Genomic DNA, 22,783 nt, shown 5'->3' with positions numbered 1-22,783 from the left:
ACACATCCACATCCTGCCCCTTTTTTGTCTAATCTTTTTTATCCGCGTGACCATGGGCTTTTTAAAATCCATGTGGCCCATGCGCAGCCGAGTAACGTGCGTATCTCCCACTTTTCCCCTTTTTCAGCTGCTCCTTTCAGTTATTTCCTATCCATTTTTCTCACTTAATCATAGTCTCCCTTTTGAAAGTTAAATGCTATCACAGTAGATTTTCTTACTGTCCTCCCTCCAGTTTACCAAGTCAAAGTGGATCAAGTTATGAATACAGCGTTGAACCCTAACTGAATGGAATGAATTATTGAGTCAAATGAATTGAATGAACAAACTGAAGCCATTTTTGTTTCTGTGAATATCCCTATCACCAATCAGTATGACAGGTGGTAAGGAGAACAGGTGGTCACGGTAACACTGCTGTTCAAGGAAAGGGGAAAGGGGAGAGATGAAACACATGGAGGAGATGGAGAAGCAGAGGAAGAAGAGAGAATGAAAAACAGAGAGGCAGAAAAACAATCAAAGAAAGCGATTGAAGAGAGAGCAAAACTGTTTCTTTACAGGCTGATTCAGTAAAAACGCGGGAGAGCGGATGAACGCCCGCTCTCCCGGCGCACGCGATACAGTATGCAAATGAGGTTGTGCGGTAGAATCGGGCAAAAGGAGGCGCTAGGGACACTAGCGCATCCATAGCACCTCCTTTTAGCCCTGAGCGGCGGCTGTCAGCGGGTTTGACAGCCGACGCTCAATTTTGCTGGCAAAATTGAGCGTCCGGTTTTCAGCCCGACAGCCGCAGGCCGAATTCAAATTTTTTTTTCTTTTCAACTTTTTTTACTCTTCGGGACCTCCGACTTAATATCGCCATGATATTAAGTCGGAGGGTGAACAGAAAAGCAGTTTTTACTGCTTTTCTGTGCACTTTCCCGGTGCCGGAAGAAATTAGCGCCTACCTTTGGGTCGGCGCTAATTTATGAAAGTAAAATGTGCGGCTTGGCTGCACATTTTACTTTCTGTATCCCGCGCGCATACCTAATAGGGCAATCAACATGCACTGTTAGCCTGCTCTTGGTCGCGCGTTTTCCCTTACCCCTTATTCGGTAAGGGGAGGAAAATGCGCGTCCAAGAGCAGGCTAACAGTGCGCTCCGTCGGAGCGCACTGTACTGTATCGACCTGTTAATGAGAGGTCTGCATGTTATGATCTGTGCATTTGAGCGAGGTACGTGAGAGAGCTTTTTCCGTGGCAGGGCCGAAACTGTGGAACTCAATACCATGTGGATTAAGATGCGCTAAAGACCTGAAGCTGTTTGAAAAGGAACATAAGGCATGGCTGTTTAAACGGGTCTATGATGGCAGCGACAAAGTATAACAACTGAGCAAGAGTGGTCCTATATTGATAAGAGAGTGGAGATATAAGAAGCTGTGAAACAGCAGAGGCGCTGAGAATAGAGAATCCTGTATGATGTCTGGTTTTATATTATGTATGTGTTAAGCATTGTAGTTATGCTGTGTTGGTTTTAACTTTTTGTGAACCTCCACGATAGTAGACAGACTGATGGTGTGCAAATAAATAAATAGAATAAAATAAATAAAGGCAAAGGAGAGGTGGCTGTACAAAGAAAAAAACAGATAAAGTAAAGAAGTGAAATCTGAAGAAGTGGATGACATAAAAAGTTAAAATAATCTAGAACATAATTTCCATCGCACTACAGACTCTTTCTTTTGCCCTTCAAAATTGCCTGAAAGAAAATGCCACCTCTGAAAGATTATGAGACAGGAAAGAAACCAAAAAGAAAAAAAAAAAGATAAAAGAGCTGCTTGTCCCCTGTTGTATAGAACTGTAACTCCTCCGTCCAGGGAATTGAGCTGACATAATTAATTCACGATGCTCCTCCAAGCACCTTTGTAATGACGGGCTCTTTTCCTACTGGGGAAGGGGGAGTATTATCTCCGGGGCGCACTATTCCTTTGTTAAAGGAAATAAATATCTGTCAGGAAACTCCAACTGCAGTTAGAATAGGAAAGACACTACCCCGTGAAGCCCTTCCATGGTTACTCTCCAGTTAAAATTCTTACCTCCTCCATCATTATTCTCACACCAGTTTTAAGTAAGAACAGTGTTAAATAACCAATAAACATAAACCATAACACTAACTCCCTCCCCCCCCACCCCAATAATTTACAAGGAAAAAAAAAGCAGAAGATTAATGAACTTAAAATGATGAGAATCACTGGTGTAAATGTGCAAAACAACCCTGAGTTACTTAGTCCTAGGGAGGTCATTTTCCAAAGGATTTCCACAGGTCGGACAGTGCTTTACCCATAGACGTGACCATTTTGAAAACTGTCCAGCCGATATGTGCGTAACTTTAAGCACATGGGGGGGGGGGGCATTCTAGGGGGTGGAGTCTGGGTGGGCTTTGCTTTTACACGCATGCTTTTGGATTTTGAAAAGCAGGTGCACTGTTTTTCTAGTCCCGCAAACTGCTTGCATATTATCATGGTTGAAAAGCGGGATGCGAAATAAAATAAACCATAAGCTGTAAACATTTTCCACACAGAATACCGGAAGAACTTTGTGCAGGTCGCTTTTGTGTGCATATTTTCAAAGAGAGCTTGTGCATGCAGTTGGTGTCGTCATGCATAGAACGGCATGCACATTTATGCAGGCTGTTATACAATTACTTCCGAAGAGGGTATTTTCCAAAGCTATTTCTACAGGTAAAACGGTGCTGTGCCCCTGGAAAAGGGCTTTTATAAAACTGCTGCCTGATCAGGCATACTGCCCGTATGCAGTGAGCAAAGCCATTCCTGAAGGTGGGATTGGGGAGGAGTTTGTACTTGGATGAATATTTTTAATTTTTCAAAACTATGCACCTATTCCCCCCCTTCAAAATACACAATGGTGGCATAATTTTCAAATGGAAAACATATGCATGTATTTTTCCCTTTGAAAGCTGGAGTAAAGTTTGAAGGTAAAAAAAAAATGCCTGCAGACTTTACACTAAAGTGGGGAGTTACAAAATGACCCCCTGAAGCTGGGGTGGGCCACTCCGGTCCTCAGGAGCCCCAAACAGGCCTGGTTTTCAGGATATCCACCGGGAATATGCAGGAGGTAGATTTGTGTACAATGGAGGAGGCCCATGCAAAACCATCTCCTGCATATTCATGGTGGATATCCTGGAAACCAGGCCTGTTTGGGGCTCTTGAGCGCCAGAGTGGGACACCCCTGTCCTAAAGTGTTTGTTGGGATAACAAGACTCTAATTCAAGAACAATAAAACATATTTCTTTAGTTGGTGCACGTCAGCAACTCTTTACTAGGATTGGGCACTTACATTTTATTTTTAATTTCCTTTTTTTTAAAAAAATGTTGATTTGCTTCATTTTGTTTATTTGAAATTAAATAAAAAGCAATACAAATACAAACCAAAGAAAAGAAAAGACAAAATGAAAGGGGACCTACTCCCCCCACACACTGAAAAACCACCAATGCTTCAAAAATAAAAAAAATGCAAGACCTCCTGGGTTTTTTCCACACCCTGGGGTGTCTCTTATCCCCATCATAGGTCTTTAAGGTCCAAATGGGACAGGAGGCATACCCTAATCGCTCTTGCCTTGCTGGGTCAGCATTTCAAAATGGCACTAGCCAGCCTTGAAATTAATGCAATTATGTTGTTTGTATAAAAAAAAAAAATGGTGCCGGCCTGAGGGCCATCTGCTACTCTTTTAGAATACCTTAGCTGTCAGGGCAGGCGTGGCTGGGGAGTGCTCCTGCCCTGTGATTGTGTATGAGTATTGGAGGGGTGAGGCAAGCTTGGAGAGGCCTTGAAATTTTCAAATACTTTTTCTTGGCGGGGGAGAAGGAGCGGTGGAGGCCTGGGCAGAAACTGGTGCCTACTCATCAGGGAAAAGAAAGCGAAAAAAGCAAACACAATTTTGTTCAGTTTTTAAATTTCATTTTCCAAATAAATGAAAACAGGAAATAACATTTAACATATTCCGCTTCATTACAAACAAAAATAGAGCTCTAATCCTTAGTGCAAATGGCTTAAAGCATTCAGTTTACAACTTTAACTTCTGGTTCCAGTTTCTGCTGACTGACTGAATGATGTCTCGTCTCTCTCTTGGTTGGAATAAATCCCCCCTCCCCCATCATGATTTCTCAGCCCCTCCTTGGACATGCATTTTCAGGTTGCTGCTCTGTCTGAAGTCTTCAAGTCGAATCCGGTGGCATCCAAAACAACAGGATGAGGCATGGCTTCAGCTTTTCACAACAGAGTGAAAGACGGGTGGGGATGGATTGGTGGAGGGCGAGACGGACTGGTAGAAATGTATTGAGCCAGAAAGACAAACTGGTGGGGATGGTCTGATGGAGGGTGAGATGGACTGGTAGAAATATACTGAGCCAGAAAGACAAACTGGTGGGGATGGACTGGTGGAAGGAGAGAGACGGACTGGTAGACATGTACTGAGCGAGAAAGACAAACTGGTGGGGATGGATTGGTGGAAGGAGAGAGACGGACTGGTAGACATGTACTAAGCGAGAAAGACAAACTGGTGGGGATGGATTGGTGGAAGGAGAGAGATGGACTGGTAGAAATGTACTGAGCCAGAAAGACAAACTGGTGGGGATGGACTGGTGGAAGGAGAGAGACGGACTGGTAGACATGTACTGAGCGAGAAAGACAAACTGGTGGGGATGGATTGGTGGAAGGAGAGAGATGGACTGGTAGAAATGTATTGAGCCAGAAAGACAAACTGGTGGGGATGGACTTGTGGAAGGAGAGAGACGGACTGGTAGAAATGTACTGAGCCAGAAAGACAAACTGGTGAGGATGGACTGGTGGAGGGAGACAGAGGGGAAGAGCTCCCAGCCCTCATGCCCCAACATGTTTTTTATTTTTTTTTAAGAAAATCAGCTGTTTCAGTGAAACCGCCCTATTAGTTTGATCTTGGTGGAGTTCCAATGGCTCTTTCCACACCTGCCTGTTACCAAATTCCATACATGCAGAAACAGGACACCCCTCACTCCTAAAGCAAGAGGCACTGCCTCAAACATTTTGCACCATTGTCACAAAGTGCTGGGCATGGATGTCGGTGGCCTCTCTAGACAGAAGAACCTTCTAAGTAACAAAGAAACCCCCGGCCAGTTCAACCACTAAGTAAAACTACCACCAAAATTATTCAAGTGCATTAATCAATAAAAGTTATTCTGTATTGGAGTGGGACATAATCCCAAAATAAAACCTGCACTTCAAGTTCTACAGTGTCCTGCATTCATAGAAACTCCCCCAACAAAGGGTACAGAGCAGAACAAGGGCATGTCCCCTTACCACTCACCGTAAAAAAGTAATCATCAAATTCTGGTGTCTCCTCATTAACAGCAACTAAGTTCCCTCCACTACCAGGAACACTGTATAATACAAAATCCTGCAAAACATGTATAGGAAGCCTACCATACCATAACATCCTAACTGCCAGACTCAAACAGTAACAATCCTACCTATGAAATGGCTTTACTGCAAATATTACATCAGATCCTAAAACACCAATACCCCTCCTGTTAGGAAAACTGAACAAGTTCAGCTGCTATAGGTCCCCTATACAGAAATTACATTCCTCATAAAACAAACAATATAATCAAGAAATATAAAATATCAATAATAGTAAAGCCATACTAAAAAAATTAATATTTCAAAACAACTGATATATAGAACATCCAATATTTTAAAACTCAAATTATTTTTATATTTTCCAAACACCAATAAAATATTTCAACACATCAAATAATAACCAACAATTAAACTAATAAGGATTTAAAAATTCATCATACCTGGGAACATTTGCTTTCTTTTCACCCTAAGATTAATGTAGATTAGCAGGGGGGCATACAATCTTTCTCCTCTCCCTTATATACACATATGTTCACATACATTCTCACTCACACACATAGACATTTTCATTCTCACTCACACACACATGCTCATATTCATTCAAACTCATCCACACATGTCCCCTCTCTCACACACAGACATGCTCAAACACAAACACTTCCTCTAATAGACACATGCTCTCACAGCAACACATGCTCTCTGTCTCATACACACAAGCTCTAACAGTCACACATGTGCTCTCTCTCACACTCATGTTCCCTCTCTCATAAACACACGCTCCCTTTTTCTCATACACACATGTTCTCACAGACATACACATGCTCTCTCATACACATGCTCCCTCTCTCTCATGCATAGAAACATAGAAACATAGAAATGACGGCAGAAGACCAAACGGCCCATCCAGTCTGCCCAGCAAGCTTTTGCACTTTTTTTTCTCTCACATACTTATCTGTTTCTCTTGGCTCTTAGTAACATTTTTTATTCTATTTCCCTTCCACCCCTGCCATTAATGTAGAGAGCAGTGTTGGAACTGCATCTAAGTGAAATAGCTTAATTAGTTAGGGATATTAACCACCGCAATAAGCAAGCTACACCCATGCTTATCTGTTTATCCAGACTATGTAATTCAGTCCTTGTTGGTTGTTGCCTGAATATAGATCCACCTTTCTTCATTCCCCCTTGCCGTTGAAGCAGAGAGCCATGCTGGCTATGCTTTGAAAGTGAAGTATCAGTCTTGCTCCCCTGCCATTGAAGCAGAAAGCTATGCTGGATATGCGTGAAGTGTCAAACTTTCTCCCCTGCCGTTGAAGCAGAGAGCTATGCTGGATATACATTGAAAGTGAAGTATCAGGCTTATTTGGTTTGGGGTAGTAACCGCCGTAATAAGCAAGCTACTCCCCGCTTTTTTGTGAATGCAAATCCTTTTTTCCACATTTCCTCATTGCCGCTGAAGCTTAGAGCAATGTTGGAGTCACATTAACCGTGTGTATGTTTATTGAATAAGGGTATTATCACTAGGTAGTAGCTGTCGTTCCCGTGAGCCACCCACTCTTCATTCACATCCTCTAGACTTTATGGATCCACAGTGTTTATCCCACGCCCCTTTGAAGTCCTTTACACTTTTGGTCTTCACCACTTCCTCCGGAAGGTCATTCCAGGCATCCACCACCCTCTCCGTGAAGAAATACTTCCTGACATTGGTTCTGAGTCTTCCTCCCTGGAGTTTTAAATGCAAATATGCTTTCACAGACATGCTCTCTCTCTCATACAAACATGCTCCCTCTCATAAACACATGCTCTCACAGTCACACATGCCTTCTCTCTCATACACACATGCTCTCTCGTATTCACACAGGCTCTCAAACCCTCATTCAGGCCTTTTCCTCTTTATTTTCTGGAGTCTGGGAAGGGGATGTCCCATGGCCTCATGTTGCCAGCTGGTTGGGATGCATTGGTGGCAGCCCCGTGGCATTTATCAGTCTTTAGCTGCCAGCAGGCTGGGGGGCTTTCTTCTCTGCACACTTCCCACGGATCCCCTGTTATGGTCTGGTGGACCCCTAGGGGGCCTAATGAAAATGGAAATAAGGGGAAGGATCAGTGTAGTGGAACAAAGGGAGCACAGGTTTTTTGGGTTTTTTTTGAATGGTGATATCTCGTGGGAACTAATAATCTCAAATATTTAAATATGCTACTTGATACCTTGTAGAAATGTGAAATTGCATAATATAATATAATTTGTCCATGCTTTTAAATAACATTAGTTATGTTTACATTTCCATCTGTTTTTCAGGTTTTGCTGGGATGAAGGGAGGGAAGGAAATCCCACCTGAAAACATTTTCTTCGATAGGTAGAAGCAGCAGGCACCAAGTTTCCAAGGACCAAGGAAGCCTGCCCCAGGGAAGCTCCTGTCAGGCTGGTCCCAGAACAAGGAACACCCCTACAAGGTAACTGGGCATGGGATTGTTGCCAGGAAAATGAGCCCTCAATCTAGTACAGTTAACCCTATGCATACTGGTGAGGTCTGTAGACTGTGTCGTGTATGTCATGAAGCGCTAGAAATGTTAAATAGTAGTAGGAGGACTGCCTGTTAATTTCAGGCTTGCGATCCTAGAAAGTTTGAAAAAGAAAACAAAATTCTACATCCACTATGTGAAGGGGGAAGAGGATTACACAGTTATTCAGAGTTTGATAAACACTTGTTCTGTTGTTGCTGGATCCAATGGTGCATGATAATACTAATAGCTGTTGCTACATGGTGGCAAGGGTTGGCAAGTGCCACCCTAGAAAAATGGCTTTGCCATCCCAATTTTATACATTAGATCAGGCAGGGATAAACTAAACACCTGCATGATTCAATTCTGATGCAGTGCCATCAAAAGCCACACAATGCGTCTCCTTAAATCCACACCTCCTGCTCCTGCAGGGCCAATCTCGAAACTCTTACTGCAGCATTGCCCCACAAAATATGAAGACCCAGCAGCTGCGAGAAGATCCCCATCCCACTGTTGGCTGAAGAAAATGAAAGGCCCAGCGGGGTGCTGTGGAGCCCATCCTGTGGTGATTGAAAAAGAAAGAGAGGAGACCCAGTTGCCACCAACAGACCCTATCCCATTAGCAACTGACGAGAGGGAGAGGTCAGGCAGGCTGTTATATTCCCTATCCCATAGTGATTGAAGAAGAAAGAGAGGGGATCTAGCAACCATCAGCAAACCCCATCCCTCTGGCAGCTAAAGAGAGAGAGTGAGGCCTGGTAAACTGAGGAAAAGGCTCCAACAGATTACTGTGGAGCCCATTCCATAGCAGCCAGAGAAGAGAGAGAAGAGCAGGGGACCTGGCAGCCGCCAATAGATTCTATCCTGCAGGTGGATGAAGAAGAGACACAGAAGAGAGGGGGAGGCCCTGACAGAATTTGTGTGTGTGTAAGCCTGTGTATGAGTGAGAGAGTGAGTGTGTGTGAGAGAGCCTTTGTGTTTGTGTGTGTATATATATGGCTGAGGGAGAAAGAGCCTGTGTGGGAGAGAGAGTTTGTGTGTGTGTGTGTGTGTGAGAGAGAGAGAGCCTGTGTGTGAGCTTCTGTACATATATGTACTGCCCTCAGCCCTCAATCTGTAGCTTGAGTCCCTAGACAGTCAATTAAACATTTTTCCTAGCTTCAGATATCAGAAGACTCAATTCTTGAATACCAAACAACATTTATAAGAATGATGAAACAGTTAATCACTTACTGGGAATGGTAACAAAGGATAGCTATGCAGGCAGCAGTGCATGTTTCAGCAGTTATGAGTCTTTGGAAATCCAGTGATCAGAGGGAGATGAACTACAGTTGTAGATATTTGTGAATAGTAGTGAACAGGAACAGTTAAATAGGAGTAGGAAACTAGGAACAGGTGAAAAGTGATGCTTCTTAGAAACTTGTAGAGAAAGATACAGGATGAGCTATTAGCTTGCTAAGAGCCGTTTTACAACTGAAAGTCCCTCCAGGCAGTAAACAGTCCTAGCATGCCTTGGATCAAGGACCAATAGGAAGAGGAAAGAGACATAGACAGGCTCATGCAGTAATCTAGACATTAAGAAACTGTGTACTGGTTTTTAGCACACATTTATAAAGCCCATATCCATTTTTCTTTAACTCCTGATGCTGGAAGCTAATGAAATGCAAATACACTGGGAGTAAAAAAAAAAGGGCGTTTAGAGTAAAATGTGCATTTGACACAGGTCCAACACACATTTTAATTCAGGGGGGGGGGAGGCATCCTTGACAGGCCAGAAGTGATGGCAGCCAACATCACTAAGCCAGATAAATACTGATTTATCTGACTGTCTGGCACAGATGACTGCAACTTAGCTAGCTAAGTATTTAAGTAGCAGTAAACTGTGCCAGATAACTGAATAAGTATTGAATTATCTGGTTATCTTGCAGCTGTTACTGTCTTATCTGCGGACATTTTTAAAACATTTTTTTAAACATTTTATCCCCTTTTTCAGGGGCTTTAAGTACCACCACAGTAGTAATAAAAACATAACTTCTGCTCTGACCCAGAAAGTTTCAGCACTAAAAAATGTGCGCTATTTCGTTTTTGGGTGTTTTTCTTCCCACAAATTTTGGTTCGTGGAATGTTTGATTCATTTTATTCATATGAAAAAATGAATCAAACATTAAAAAAAAGCCAAAAAAAACAAAAACAGAGCCTTCCTGGTCCTCCCATCCACCTGGAAAAATGCCGAGGCCAGGATCCCTTCTGGCCCCCACTTAACTAGACTGGTGGGGATTCACTGGTGAGGCCTAGACTCAAGCTGAAGCCTCGGCCTTGCATAAACCAAGGTTGTGGTAGGTCACTGCAACCTTGGCCTCGACCTAGGCTGGACCCAGGCCCAAAACCAAGTAATTTCTGAGTGTTAAATGTGCGAATTGCCCGCACATTTTTTTCAGTATCCTGGGTGAATTACTAATAGCCTCTTCAACATGCATTTGTATGTGATGAGCGCTATTAGGTGGTTTTTTTTTGGGGGGGGGAGGGGGTTGGACGCACATTTTTGACGCGCTAAACCCCTTACTGTATAAGAAGTAGTGGATGCGTGTCAAAAATATGGGTAAAACAGTGCGCTCAGCTGAGCACACTTTACAGTATCGGCCTGTACGAAAGGTGTGCTGGCTATATGCAGTCTCTCTGCATCAGGGAGTACTGCTTAAAGCCCTCATTTGCACTAGATTCTATGTGAGGGCACTAAGCAGTATACTGTATAGAAATGCACATTTTCTACTTGCAAAATTCCTTGCCGTAAGTTTTGCGTACAGAAATGACCATTGAAGTGCAGGCAGAAAGGTGCATTCAGCTGAACATACCTTTCTGCTTTGACCTGAGAGAGACTTAAAGAGAGCAAACAGAAATAAATTGAATAAAAGTTCCTAAACATTCAAACAATAACCAAAAGGGAAAAAGCTTAGTCTCTCCTCAGAAGACTAAGCTACTCAATATCATAAGTTGACATAAGGAGGCAATACAATAAACATATAGGGATAGATTTTTAAAGACACGCACACATGTCCATGTGCGTGAGGGACCCGGCACAGGCACATGGACATGCATATTTTATAACACGCTCACATGGAAATGCATATTTTATAACATGCTCGCATGGCTGCACGTGTGTTATGAAATACGAGCAGAATATGCACATGCACGGTAGATTTTGTAATCCGCGCGCGCAAGGGGGGTAGATAATTGTAATTTCCATGCGGTGATGCAATGAGGACTTCCCCAGCTCCCTACCCCCTACCCTAACCTCCCTTCTCCTTCCCCCTCTCCTCTCCTCTCCTCCCCTCTCCTCTCCTCCCCACCCCCCTAAACCCTTTCTCTTACCTTTCAATGTTTTTGTTTTGTTGCTTACTGCTCCAATGGAGCAGTAGTAAGTTGCGTGCGCCAGGATGCCCTGTCCCGGTACAGCGCTGTACCGACCACCTCCAGCCCCACCCCTTTATCTGGGCTCGGCACTTCGGTGCGGAACGGGGGTTACGTGTGTGGCTGGGCCCTTTTGAAGATGCGCGCAGTGCATGCAAGGTCTGGCTATGCGCATAACCCCCGTTTTTTGCGCATGGGAGGATTTAAAATTTGGCTGATAATACACTGTGGGGACAAACCAGTATGTGTGTATGAGACAGAGAACCTGTATATATGTGTGTGTGAGAGAGAGCGAGCCTGTACATGTGTATGTGTGTGTGTGTGAGAGAGAGAGAGAGCTGTGTGTATGAGGGGACTGAGCTTGTATGTGATCATGCATAAGGAAGAGAAAGTCTGTGTATGTGTGAGAGCATTTGTGTGTGAGGAAATAAGGGAGTTTTTGTGAGAGAGCATTTGTGTGTGAAAGAATGAACATATGTAAGTGTGTGTGTGTGTGTGATAGAGAGAGAATAAAGTTTGTGCAGCTTCCCTCCTCCAATCCATAACAATCTCAGAGTGACTGGAAATCAAAAGATCTTAGGTACTGAAAGCAGATTTTTTTAAATCCTTATTTAATTATAGGGTATTATTTGATGTGCTGCAATTTTTAAATATTTTATTGGTGTTTTGGGAAAGTTATAAAACTTTGTATGAGGTTTAAATTATTGGATGCTCTATTCATCAGCTGTTTTGAAATATTTACTTATGTTATTAATATGGTTTTACTATTATGATTGATGTTTTATATTTCTTGATTTTATTGTTTTATGCTTTCTGAGGAATGGTGATGTTTCTGTTTTTTCGTTGTTGTACTGTATATGACATCTGGTTTGTTGGCAGTTTTCCAGTTCAGTTTTTGCCTGCATATTTCTATTTGTTTATATTTTCTTTATTTTGTATTAATCTTGAACAGTTAACTGATACATGTGAATATATTTTGTTTAATCTATGAGGTGTTAAATATCATCTGAATAAGTTCTTGTATCCATTTTCTAAATTTGTTGATATAATCCCTTCAAATGATTTTAAAGATAGTTTCGCTGGGTGCCTAAAAGTGGCCAGGGATTTCTTTATTGCATATAGGGTTTTAAGGAGTATTTCTTATAGCCAAGTTGCCAGCTACAGTTAATGTAAGTCTAAGGTATGTATAGACTAGGGGGGGTTCTTGACTTTCGGAAAAGATTGAAATTTGTGTTGGAGATTTTATTTCTGCAAATGCAGCTTTTTTATCTAGAAATTGCATATTTGTATATTTCTAAGACCAGCACTGGAATGATGGGGGGAATGAGGAGAGTGCTGGGTCAGGGGAAGGGATAAGATATGTCCCCAGTCGGTAATCCATGTCAGTCTTCTCTCAAATTGCAGTGGCCAGGCCAACATAATCAAAACTTCCCAGCTGACATATCTTGTAGGCTGATCTTGCATTGAGAAATTTGGGGGGATAACATTCAGAAACTGCCCAGATTGCAAAGTTTAACCAGAATCAATTATCTTGCTAAATTTGGAGGGATATTCGGTGGTGCAGCCACATTATTGTATTTATCTGGCTACCTTTAATACTATTCTACAATTATGACTAGAGTTAGCTGGATAACTTATACATCTAACTTACTGTGGCCCCAAGACAATCCCTACCTAATCCAGCTAAAGTAACATTGGGTAAGGCAAGACTTCCATTTGCAAAACTCAATGTTGACGCTGCTCCATTAAATCGATCCCTATTTATGTAGTCAGTAATTTTATTTTTAATAGTTTTGACCATTTTTCCCAGCCCTGATTTCAGGCTCATCAGTCTATAGTTTTCTGGATCACCTTTGGAACCCTTTTTAAAATGTGGCATCTCATTGGCCATCCTTCAGTCTTCTGGTAATGTAGATGTTTTAAATGATATGTTGCAAATCATCAGAAATGGGTAGGCAATTTCACTTTGGAAATTTGAGCTCCTTCAGCACTTGGGATGAATACCACCCATTCCAGGATATATATTATTCTTCAGTCTATTAATTTTATTTATTTATTTAAAAAATTTTGTATATCGTTATTCGCAAAAAACATCACTACAGTTCACATCATAGAATTATAAAATCATAAAAACCAACAATAAATTATGGTGGCTAAAATACAAAAACATATTCAATATAAAATAAAATAACTAATAAAAGGAAGGGTTATTATGTCCTCCAGTTTCACATATAGTCACATCTAGTCACTCAGAGTCATTACCATTAAAAAAATATTTCTGGTGTGGCTATGATCCTGACACCCTCCTCAGAAAAAGCCAGAGGAAAGAATTCATTTTGTTTTTCAGCATATTTCCTTGCTTCCCTGAACACTACTTTTATCCCTCAGTCATATACAGCCCCACTGTCTCCTTCACAGGCTTTTTGCTTTGAATGTATGTGAAAAAGATTTTGTTATTTGTTTTACCTCTATGGCAAGCTTTTTTTTTATATTCTCTTTTAGCCAGCTGAACTACTTTTTTGTATCTAACATGCCATTGCTTATGCTCTTCCCTATTTTGGGTCTTCTTTCCATTTTTTTAAATGTTTCCTTGTTGGCGTTAATTGCCTTTTTTTTTTTCCTCTGTATTAAACCATGCAGGCACTCATTTGGTTTTCCTTCAATCTTTTTTAATGCAGAACATACATTTTGTTTGGGCCTCAAGGTTAGTAATTTTAAACAATGTTCACATCTCCTGCAAGTTTTTAACCTTGTAGATTGCTCCTTTCAGATTTTTCTAACTTATCTCTTCATTTTATCTAAGTATTCCCTTTTATAGTTAAAGGTACTGTGGTAGTTTCCTTGAGTAATCACCCTCCAGTGATTATGTCAAATTTTATTATATTACGATCACTGTTGCCAAGCAGATCCACCACCTTTATCTCTTGCACCAGGTAAAACATTCCACTGAAAATGAGATCTAATATAGTTCACCCTCTCATTGGTTCTGTTATGCACCCCACCCGCGGCTGTCCCATGCGCGGGCCTGCTCACCTTCATAGTTCCATAGTGGGTCCTGGGCCGACCTCCCATGTGGTAGTTGCCAGTCCTGCCAGGCCCCAGCATCCTGCGATGGCGGTCGCCGGGCCTTCCACTGCGCGCCAAGCCTCACGCCGAGGCTCGGCGTCCTTGGCCATGTTAGCCACGCCCATACGCGCGCACACGCGTGGACTGCCTGGACTCATATAGGGCCTAGTGGATTCTAGCTCCGCGGTGCACCCTGATTCATCCCTCGATATAAGGAAGCTCCTGTCTCTGCTTCCTTGCCTTGGCAATCAGGTCGGTTTGTTCTAAGATTGCCTCTGTGCTTGTACCTGTTCCTGCTTGTTCCTGTGTCCTGCTTATTCCTGTGTTCGTCTGTCTGTTTACCCAGGTAGTACCCTCAGACTGTCTTACTGGTACTGACCTCAGCTTGCTCTTGACCTGCTTGCCTGCCTCAAAGACCACAGCTTGCTCCTGACCTGCCTGCCTGCCTGCCTGCTGCCTGCCTCAAGACCTCAGCCTGCCTTTTACCTCATCTGACCTCCAGTACCTGACCCCTGCTTTGCTGACCATTCTCGGACTCACCTCTGGATCTTGACCTTTGCCTGCTTGACCTCATCTCCAGATTCTGGCTCTGTTCCTCACCTTACCATCACCAACTCTGTTCTGGTTCTCCTTGTTCCAACCAGCAGCCACCTTTGAACCCAATCACATTCCCCATGTCTCCATGGGCACACTAGAATTTCATTCTCTTAGGAGACCCTGCAAGGCCCACCTAAGTCCAAATGGCCCAGGTCCCTACAGGCTCCTCCTGGGGGGACCTCAGGCTTCCAGTGGTGAAGCTCTTCCCAGCCTCTGTCTCCTCCAGTGCTCTACCCCCTGGGGGCAGTTACCTCCTGTTCCCTTTCAGGAGGCATTCCATCTCTGCCCCAGGACAAGGGTCCACCCCCGAGTGCAACAAGTTCCATGACCAAATGATTCATGAAGCAGTCATTGATGGCACTTAGTTACTTTACCTCCCACGCATGTTCTGATGTGACATTTACCCAATCAGTGTTTGAGTAATTGAAGTCTGCCATTATTATTGTGTTGCCCATTTTACCAGCCAGTTTAATCTCTGTTAGCATTCTGCAGTCTATTACCTCATCCTGTCTAGGCAGGTGGGTAGTATATCCCCACTACTATACTCTTCCCTGTTACCCTTGGAATGGCTATCCAAAAGGATTCCAGAGGGTAGTTTGTTTCCTGCAAACTTTTATATTGCTTGACTCTATGCCATAATATATAGTGCCATCCCTCCACCAATTTTATCTGCCCTGACATGTCAATATAATTTGTACCCTGGTATCATAATATCCCATTAGATATTCTCCTTTTACTAGTTCTCTGAGATGCCTATTATGTCTACATCTTCCATTAGTGCCATACATTCTCACTCTCCAGTCTTATTTTTCAGACTTCTGTCTTTTTCATACAGACATTTTAAAATAATTGTATTAGTATTTTTATTTTTATATGTACCCACAGATGAAACATGCAGTTTAGAGCTCATTTTTATCTGTATACTCTGTATTTAAATACATCTGGGTTTTTCTTAGCTTTTACAACCACCTCCCTAATTGGGACAATCAAACTTACTTGGTTTGCCAGTAACCAGGGATGCTTTTACATATAGTTAGTATGCCTTGACACCTAACGGGCTAATTTATGTATTCTGACATCTGAAAGGTCTGTTTGGGTGTTTACAAACCAGTTTAAAAATAATGAGATCCAGTAGGAAGGGTTGTGATGGTGGTACAAACTCCTTAAGCTGCAGTTTAGAGCCTCACATTATTACGGGGCCCCTAAATAATAAAAAAAATTACTAATTTTCAAGGTTTTACACATTTTCTTTGGTGCTGCTGTGAGGCCTTTTAAACGGACGTAGCTTAGGGCCTCAGCATGCCTTCATCCAGCCCTGCATACAGCATCTGCTACACATCCTCTTTTATTTTTCCTGCAAGACACGGCCCTCAACTCTACCACTTTCTTAGAGGTTTTCTAAACTTTTCAGTGCGGCAGGAAATAACTAACACATGATGCGAAACAGTATTGATATTTCTCCAACCTCTCCCCTCGAGACCCGATAGACTAGTTCAGAAAGTCTGCTCAGGTGAATTTATATGAGACGGCTTCCAATATGTTAGACGGAACCTGCTCCTGCATGGTCACGTATGACGGGCAAGTCCTCTGTGACACAGGTGGGGGGAAGGGATCAAGCGAAACAACAAGCGCAGAAAAATGCCAAGGAGTGCCATTTATCAACACCATCATCCAGCCTATTTCACCATCAAAGAGAAAATGGACGGATACAAGGACAATACTTAATTCAGTGCCATTTGGGGAATAGCATTATAATAGTGCTACTGAAAAGGAGGCACTTGAAGCGTGGCCCTAAGTAAGGGTTGGATTCTGTGGTACTCTCTATATCCAGAGCAGAGTGGAAGACAAAGTCAGTCTGCTCAGTAGACTGTTTTTATTTCTTCCCCTAGAACTGATGTGTAGTAAGTAACCATAGGGGGCAATGCAGCCTCATCAGTGGAACAGCAGCCGGTGTCTCTATGTGAGTATCAGGGCCAGCTGTTCAGAACACTGGCAGTAGGGACCCATGGAGACTCAGTTCTGTATCCTTCTTATCTGGGAAACAGAAATTCCTGCACTAAGCAGCTGACCATTCTTTTAGAAGCTGCAGTTTTCAATGTTTCATCATCGCTCTCCCTTCCCTTTCTTAACAGCTGTGTAGGAAAGCAAAAATCAAAGCTTGGAAGGCTCAGAAGAATCAATCCTGAGTTGTACAATCACTTGCAGTTCAATTCACTAGTCTATAAATTATTGTCTCGCATAATGTGTGTGTCCAGGAATGAATCTATCCCAGGGACTGGCACTGGAGATCATGCTCACATTGAGATGTTTAGAGATTTCTGAGGCGTGCTTTTCCCGTTAAGATAATGTGCCCGTTTTTAGAGTGCAGGTGATGATATTGATGCATCCATGCTGTTTAGATTTGTTTGCATTGATTAAACTGTACCTGATGTCAGGATAGTTAGAGAGTGGGGGGTTCAGATGATGATGTGAGTATTTGTGTGTCTATATGTGTGTATGTGTGTGTGTGAGAGAGAGAGAGAGAGCTAGTGGGTCAAAGAAAAGAAAAAGATGTGTTTTTTAAGGCAATGCAATATGACAGAGAGGTTAGGGTGATAGGTTGGGTGGGTGTTAGGAATATAACTAATTTGTATTTTTTCCAGAGATAGGTAGGTAATATATACTGTATATAACATAATAAAATATTATTGGCATATCAATGAAAAATGTTCATGTGGTGTGTGTGTGTGTGTGTGTGTGTGTGTGTGTAGGGACACACACACGTTTGTTCATTGCTAGATTCATATATAAAGTGGATTGCTACATTTAGAACGATGCAAGGATGCCGTCTCACTTTTGCAAAGATTAATTGAAAGGAACATAGCCGAAGTACTATTAAATTGATTAGAAAAGATATTGCCAGCTCACTTAGCAGATTATTTTGCATGAGGTTCATTTTGTTTCATTAAATAAAAATCTGTCTGAGAATTATGAGTTTGCTAGAGTTCACCCACAGCAAAAAAAAAAAAAAAAAAAAATCAAGAAAAAGGAGAAGAATGCTCAGTGTAAGCATCGACACACGTGCAACGCCTGCATCCTGTGAATCGCACACGGCTGGTGGAAACTGAATTGAGACAGAGACCTGCTGCTCCTAAACAAACAAGGGGCTGTGAAGAGCTGCGGAGGGTGCAGGATCCTAGAGGAATATTTTTATCTATGCCTTTTCTTTTTTTTTTTTAACCTGCAGTGCACTGTGGCATTTGCTGTCCCGCTTCTTCCATTCTGAACTGAACAACCAAATTGCATGGGGGGGGAGGAGGAGAGCATTTAACAGCAACCAGGAAACAAAGGTCAAGTTAGATGTAGCTGGATTCATTACTCTAGGAGGAGGGTAGGCAACTCTGGTGCTCAAGGGCTGCACATGGCTCTGATTCTCAGGATATGCGCAAGGAATATGCATGAGAAACATATGCATGAACTGCCTTGGTCTACAGTATGCAAATATACCTCATGCATATTCCTTGTGGATATCCTGAAATCCAGACCCGTTTGTCGCATTTGGGGACCAGAATTGACTACCTCTGCTCTAGGATAAGGGGTAAGAGGAAAAAGCTGTAATCATTTCTTTTATGAAAGGCAATATCTCAAAATGGTTGTACAATAACATTACCATTATTTTCCTCTATAACTAGGGTAACAACTGACTCAATTTTGGCAGAGCAGGTAGATCAGACCTGCTTTTACCCCAGTCCAGTGCATGCCTGGTCTTGGACTTCTGATTTCCTTATTTACAGGAAGGACCACAAATCCCATGCATGAAATGAGGTAACAATATCCCCTCCTCTCTGCCTGTCTTGCCAAAATCGAGCCTGCTCCAATCTAAGCTCCTAAACCCACACTCCACTTTACAGTAACTTGCCTTGGACACTTTTTGATGAGGAAATTAACTGTTTTAAACAAATATTTTAAACAAATGAAGATATGGTTGTCATCTGGTTCCATGTCATCTGGTTTGGTTGATCCAGTCCTGGTTTTACCTCAACTGCATGCATGGACTTGAAGTTCTGCACTTCTTAGAGAACTCAGAAGGACAAGTTCATGCATGTAGTAGGGCAAGACAAGGACTGGGTCACAGACTAGCAGAAATAGAGTTATATTGTTTCCTAGTGCTGCTGTCATCATGTACATGATGCCTCTCTTCAGAATCATCTCCCTGAAAAGGCAGCAGTGGTGGTTTTACAATTGTACAGCTGTGTGGTTTTACAGGTAACCTTATAGGGATGTGCATGAGAAATATTTGCATTTGATCAAATTTTGATTCAGATTGTATTTTCTCATATTCGGTCCAAAATACCAATTTTTTTCCCATTTGTTTCAGAAGTTTATGAGCACAAATTCCCCTTTAAGGCATACAATTAATTTTATATGTGCAAATTGTACGTAAACGCACAGAATCAAATTTTAAATAATTTGCTTGCATAGAGTAGACTGTTGAAAACATCAGAATGGATGAACATTTCTCGAATCTGAATGAGAATGAAAAATGAAAGGCTGCCATTTCAAAGCGCTTACATCAAAGGGAGACAGGTTGTTACCAGCAAGTGACATTACTCATAAACTAAAAATGTGGCCCCTTCCATGGTTGCTGTAGTGAATGTGAAAGTGTGATTTAGAATTTAGAAGACTGAAAAGGTTAACTTGATTGCACCATGATGTGTTGTTGCCTTCCACAGCCCACATGATTAAAAACTAAGTTCACAGATTCTTCATTAATGATGGCAATTCTCTGTTAACAGGACAAATGCAATTCCATGATAGACTATGGTATATCTCTCCTGTAATTCAGTGATAGAAGAATAGCATGGAGCATTCTGCAGTCTATCCCAGTAGCTGGTACAAAATCTTTATTGAAACACTTCTGCTGTTGTACCATGGGCTGATGCTTTAATCAGAACACACAGTGCTCATCCAGACTGGGAACAGTAAAACTCGAGACAATTGAGGTATATCTGACGTGTGCAGGCTTTTTTAATTTAATTGAAATGCAAGTATAAAATTATATTTCTGCCTGTTGAGTGAGGGAAGAGGAAAAAAAGACAGAAACAGGCCAAGTGAAGGTTGGGAGACAATATTACCTTGAAATCCCCCCTTCCCTCCAGCGTGGAGAACAATTCCATATGGGTGCATATACTCTTATGTCATATATAAATCCTCAGATGATGGTGCAACATGGGAGCTTCACCCAGAACCATTAGACCTTCCACGTTTACAATGGAGCCACAGCTGGCAGACTTTAATAATGAGAGGAATTGCAGCAGCAACATTCAGCCTGTACAGCTGTGGTGGATGGGCAGATGTGTGTATTACATTGGCTTTAGGTGTTCAGTGAGGGGATGAAATTATTCCCTTGGTAAAGTTCAGACATGTGGCCTATATTTGGTGTACCTGCAAAGTAATTACAAAGCTGCACTGTTTTAAAGAGATTATGTATGACCAGTCTGGCTAAAGGATATGACTAAATTCTTTTCTTTCAATAATTCAGTTCAGGTTTTTTCCATTACTTCTCACTGAAAAGATAACAGCTTCAGCCCATGTAGACTCCAAATTCATTTATACACTGCTAAATATATGGTGTGAAAATGAGATGTTTGGGTCCCATTCATGTCTCTGCTATATTATATCAAGGTAACATAGTGACACGGACATTCAAGGTTTGTCCAGCTAACTTAGGCCTAGTATCACTAAACCGTGATGTTTTATCACAGGAGGGACCCAATATCATGGAGGGGGGGCATTCCCCTGATATTTTATCCCTCTCCTGACAAAATATCATGGCAGTATCACAGTAAAAGTCCACAAGACATAACAACACGGCACAGGCCTGTACCAAGTGTGACGGCTAAATCTGCCCCAACACACAGGGCCACCATTGCCTTAAAGGGCCATGTGGCCCAAGAAGTGAGCCCTCTAAAAGAATAGCAAAAGTAACCGGGGGTCTTCTTAGACCACCCGCCCATTCTGGAGCCACCAATTGAGGTGGCCCAGCAACAAAATTTTCAAAAATAAAAGTTAAAGCAGCCACATGATGACATCCCCCTGCCACCCAGCTCCATATTGCAAAACTCCACCCCTCCAGATAGAAATATGTCCTACCACCCCCTTTTCAAGAAAAAAGTAGACCAGTAGGGCCCGCCTCATCAACCCTTCCCAACCCCAAATGGCAAAAAAAAAAAAAATCATTGGTTGCCTAATGGCCCCTAAGGTGGACCCCCAAAACTATCCCAAACCCCAGCACCTTTAAAATTGCCAATCTGCAAACACTGAAGTCCTAGAGCAGCCCCTAGTCTAGGTCTTGATTGGCGCCATAATCCAATATGTTCCAACCAGACCTTGCCCCATCAGGTGATAGGGCAAGATCAATTCCATGCACCAAAGTTGCATGACTTTGGTACATTCTCTGGATCTTGTCCTGTCACATGATGGGACAGGGTCTGGTCAGTGCCATTTTGGATTATGGCACCACCCAAAGCTAGGGGTCACCCTGGGCCCTCGATTTTTGCAGATTGGCAATTTTTAAGGTATTGGGGTTAGGGGGTTTAGTTGGGTCTGACTTGGAGGGCCACTAGGTCATGAATTATTTTTTTGCCATTTGGGGTTGAGGGCGGGTTGACAGTGGGGGCCCTATTGGCCTACTTTTATCTTGTAAAGAGGGAGCAGGGCTTTCTAGTTGAGAGGGGGTGCAATATAGAGTTGGGTGCTGGGGGGGGGGGGCTCATCATGTGGCTGCTTTAACTTTAATTTTTGGAATTTTTGTGCTGGGCCATCTCAATTGGTGGCCTCGGGATGGGTGGGGGAGGGGTCTAAGAAGAACCCTGGTGACTTTTGCTATTCTTGTAGGGAGATCAGCTCACTTCTTGCATAGAATGGCCCTTTAAATCTACTGTGGAGATATTGGGACCCTCATTAGGGTCTTGGTGCTCCTAGCGTAGTTAAGCATTTTTCAAAAAGTTGTAGATAAAATAATATTACTTACAAATTTAATAGTCAGCCACGTTATTTTATTTACATAGGATTTTCTATGCAATAGCTGCTTTGTATGGATTTGCAAAATTCATGAATGAAAATGTCATGCAAAGCAGCTCATTGTAATAGGGCCAGGTTTCAGGCCTAATTTGTGCACGATACCACCAGGATAGGGCAATATTGCCTGATATACAGTGTTTATTGCTTGATATACACTATTTAACATAGCCTGATAAAGCTTTCTCTTAAAGAGTTAGCCAGACAAATCTTTCAGGTTGAAATCTTTCACTCGCAACTCAGTGGGTAAAATGTTTGCTTATAACTTATTGTGCGCACAAAATTTACCCATATAAAATGAGATGAGGATTTAGGCATTCCTGGGGTAAGGTTAAACCATATGCACTCAATGCTGGCTGGATAAAATAATGGGGATTAGTCTGGTCATAAAATTAACTGTCCTAAACTTAGCCAGATAAATTATGTGCATAACTTTATCCAGAAATAGTCAGCAGTAGATTTATGCACACAAATCACAATAAATATTCAAATAAACTTACATGCATACCTTTATCCAGCTAATTTACATGCTTGCTGGTTTACTGAATATTGACCTTATTAAAGACGATAGCCAAAAATGACCAATTGGCTTTTTCAATCTGCCCAGGTGTTCCTGTCCACACTGCTAGGAATATATCCTAGCAACTACCCGTAGAAGCTTAAGAATGTGTAGAATATTGTTTCTAAATCATTTTTGCTATGTTTCTCTTTGGTTCTCTACCATGCTGGATAGATGAGTAGACACATTCTCAATCTTAATCCAACACCTACTG

This window comes from Rhinatrema bivittatum, chromosome 3 (assembly GCF_901001135.1).
Source record: "Rhinatrema bivittatum chromosome 3, aRhiBiv1.1, whole genome shotgun sequence".
Taxonomy (NCBI): Eukaryota; Metazoa; Chordata; class Amphibia; order Gymnophiona; family Rhinatrematidae; genus Rhinatrema; species Rhinatrema bivittatum.
This window is presented reverse-complemented; position numbering follows the sequence as displayed.